At 32.3% G+C, this 3,772-nt stretch overlaps 1 non-coding gene across 1 annotated transcript; it reads right to left on the minus strand.

Annotated features, from left to right (window-relative positions):
* Window positions 1–2,960: 2,960 nt before the first annotated feature.
* Window positions 2,961–3,042, minus strand: Trnas-aga. The gene has a single exon. It is a non-coding gene; the product is annotated as a tRNA-Ser (tRNA).
* Between the last annotated feature and the right edge of the window lie 730 nt (window positions 3,043–3,772).

The following is a 3,772-nucleotide window of genomic DNA, read 5'->3' on the forward strand; positions in this document are numbered from 1 at the left end:
TGCCACTACGCCAACACTACTCAACTTTTAAATAAAACAATATTAAATCTTTAAAAATTTAATAACTAAAAAAAACATTTTCTAGACGAAGCTAAGGTCTAAATCCTAACTACTTTGTAACTACATTCAGCTGCTCCATAAAATATTCATTTTGAAGTAAAAATTAAACAGACTAAACTCCAGAGCTTGAACTCATTAACCCCAGCTATTTTATTTCACTTTCTGTAGAGTTTAAAAACAGCAATGAAAAGTTCGAAAAGAATTGCACTGTTGGAACTTAGCTGTAATTTTTCGGTTCGAAAATTACTTAATTATGAATTACCGGTTATGTAGGTCAGCCATTGTACGCTTGTGTTTAATTGTGGAATAAGACGCGTAAATTACAGTAAACGACTCCATTAACTAATAATAATAATCTAGTGGTGCTATGACCCATTATCGCGGCAAATTTCTGAAAGTATTTTTTTAAAGGAAAGTTATGATTATTCTGTCTGATGCATTTAATATATTTTTTGGTTTCGAAAGCCGCTACTTTTGGCGTCAAATCAGAGTGCTTATTTTTGATAAATGAAAAAAAGAAAAACACTTTTTGAACGGATTGAAGCTATGTATTATTATTAAAAACTTACAATTATTTACATAATTCTACTTTTTTTTTCAGCGTGCGTGGTTACGGTGACTGAAGACAATAGGTGTTCAATGTCAAAAGTATCACAGCTGCAGAGAAACTTGTGTTATCTGTATTTATTGCCCTGAAGTTGGTATCGACTAAAAGATGACGGGTTTTTGCAAAAATGACTCACGGTGTCCTCTATTTTCGCGGAATGAAAAAAATACAAAGCTTTTGATTTCGCGGAGGCAACAACATATGAATGTTACATATTATTTTAGGCAACCACCAAACTATAATTATAAATAGATTAAGAAGCGTTGCTATGGCAACGAAAAGTTTTTTGTTTGTTGAAAACACGGCTGAGTACTTCTAGGAGCATGGTAAATGAGCTGTTTAGAGTTATATAGAATTGTTTAACTTTGTTAACTAACGTTTTTATTATAAACATTGTACAATTAAGAATTTATTCCAATTATACAAATTTAATGTTTATTTTTGTTTTTTTATGGAAATTTTCTTCGACTGATTGTTGTGGCACATATATCATAGATCTCTAAGCTTTAAGGAATTGAAAAGGAAAAAATCATGGCATCGTAACGTTAGTGGATGAGTATGGCAAGTGCGGAAACGTTGCTGCATCCGGCACAGGAGCGTATCTTACGCTTCACGAGACCGACGGCCAACCTCCAATAATGGAGAGGCACCAAAAGAAGAACTAAAACTCCTGTATGTCAAAATTCAAGACCGCCACAACCGCCACACCACCGTGTACAAGTCTTAACTGTACACACTACACAGTCAAAGCGCCAACTACATTCACACCCTTACCGATTTTGAGTGCTTAAAACTGACATGACACAAATAAACTCAACATAAAAATCAGGGCAACTGTAAAACAGGTGTTAAAAAAAATACATGGCGTTACAACTTTTTTAGGTCTTGGCCTCAGATTTCTGTATCTGTTTTATGATCATTTGTTAATCGAATAGGCAAGTAGGTGATCAGCCTTCTGTGCGTGACGCACGCCGTCGTCTTTTTGGGTCTAAGGCAAGCCGGTGTCCTCGCGATGTTTTCCTTCACCGCACGAGCGAATGTTAAATGCGCATATAGAAAGAAAATCCATTGGTGCACAGCCGGGGATCGAACCCACGACCTCAGGGATGAGAGTCGCACGCTGAAGTCGCTAGGCCAAAACAGGTGTTAACACAATATATTTACCATATCAAAAAGCAGTTAAAATTAACAAAACATTGCCAAAACCACTGAAATAGTGCAGTCAAACAATCGGCTAGATTGGAAATGCTGTCGCAGCAAAACAAATGAGTTGTATGTAAATGAACGGGTGATTAGAGCCTCCCTGATCGAATTATGGATTAACGGACGCGCTGATTGTTTAGTGCGAATATGAATATTGCTGTTTATTATGCAGGTCGACTATTTGATAAAGTAGATTGTTGTTGAAGGGTTTTGTATATAACCTCTGGAGCTTTTTAATTATATTACTTTAGATAGTATTGTCTTTTGTTAACATAGCTTTTACACATTAAGAAAACACTTTTTAAACTGATAAGTTATAGGTTTATAATAATAATACATAGCTTCAAATAATACATTCTTCAGTTAGAATTAAAGCTGTGAAGTGAAGTTCTTTGTTCCTGTGTGCCTAATTAACACTCGCTTGTACGATTCACTTTGAGAAATTATCAGAGTCCTTTATTTAAGTGCCATAAAGGTAGTAGTTGATATGACTATATAAAAAAATCGTTCTTTGTCCTAAAGTTTATTTTAGGAATTTTCGGCACAAAATCAAAAACATTTTTATTTTTATATTGTTATATTTTTGGTATAAAGTTTGCTTTTGTGATACTTACAGTAATAAAAAAAAACATATTTTTAGTTAATTTCATCATTATTTCGATAAATTTGAACACGAATGGAATCGTGATCAGTAGAGAAGAATGAGACATGATGAGACTATATTTGATGTTTATTGAGACAAAATACTTATGAACGTAAAAACGTTAAACATATTAATTTTAATGGTGGAATCCTCAGTTCGAATTTAAAACCAGATTTGAAAAATATTGTCCAATCTGTCTCTCCTTGCAAAAGCAAACTTTATCATGTCCTATGTATCTTTTTCTAATTACGACCTAAAATTTTGTGTTGACCCGTGTAATTATTAATGTTTTTATACATGTAGTAAAACACTTTCTAAGTTTATATGAAACACCTAAGTAGAGTATATACTTTTCCTCTACAGCAGGATCGCATATATCGCTACCATTGTACACAACTTTTCAAACACACATAACAAAAAGAATGAAGCTTTAAAAAGCAAAAAGTCCGCAGTCGGTAGGATTCGAACCTACGCTCCCAGAGGGAATCTGATTTCTAGTCAGACGCCTTAACCGCTCGGCCACGACTGCCTCTATAATATTTATTGAATAAGCTGATCAGTCACACAGGTAAAAGGCTTTCACCACTAATATACAGTACAATAAACTTTTGAAAGCTTACTTAAACATGTTTTATATATGTAAAACAACATAGATGGCGCTATTTACAATTTAGCTAAATACATATTATGTAGTTACGTTATATATGTTAACACAAATACAAACGTTTACACATCTTTGTTTTATAAATAATCTTTTTATTTTATTATTATAACACTTATATTTATATGTCCGACAACCACCAAAAATATTAGTAGAGCGTTAAAAGTGCGCCATCTGTTTTATGCAATAAAAAACATTTTTTTTAAAATTACTTCTTTGTCATTGTAATTATATTGACATAACTGACAAAATATAAACATGTCAGAAATTATAGAACAAAATTCAAGCATGGAACTTTGTTTGAAAAACTAATTCAATTAATTAAAAGAAAACACTTTTTAAGCCATGTACTTATAATATAATAAAAAGTGTTTTCTTTCAATGTGTAAAAGCTATGTTAACAAAAGACAATACTATAATTCAATTAAATCAAAAATAAAGCAAATACCACCATGGCCTCCATATAAAAATCTTTTCTCCAACTTTGAGTTAGATCCCTTTAGAGTAGAAACTCTTGGGCCCATTTCATAAATTTTAATTATAATTACTATGTAGGTTAAGAAAATGTAAGTACTGTAGATTTACATAGTTCATTAAA

Source organism: Pieris brassicae, chromosome 3 (assembly GCF_905147105.1).
Source record: "Pieris brassicae chromosome 3, ilPieBrab1.1, whole genome shotgun sequence".
Lineage (NCBI taxonomy): Eukaryota > Metazoa > Arthropoda > Insecta > Lepidoptera > Pieridae > Pieris > Pieris brassicae.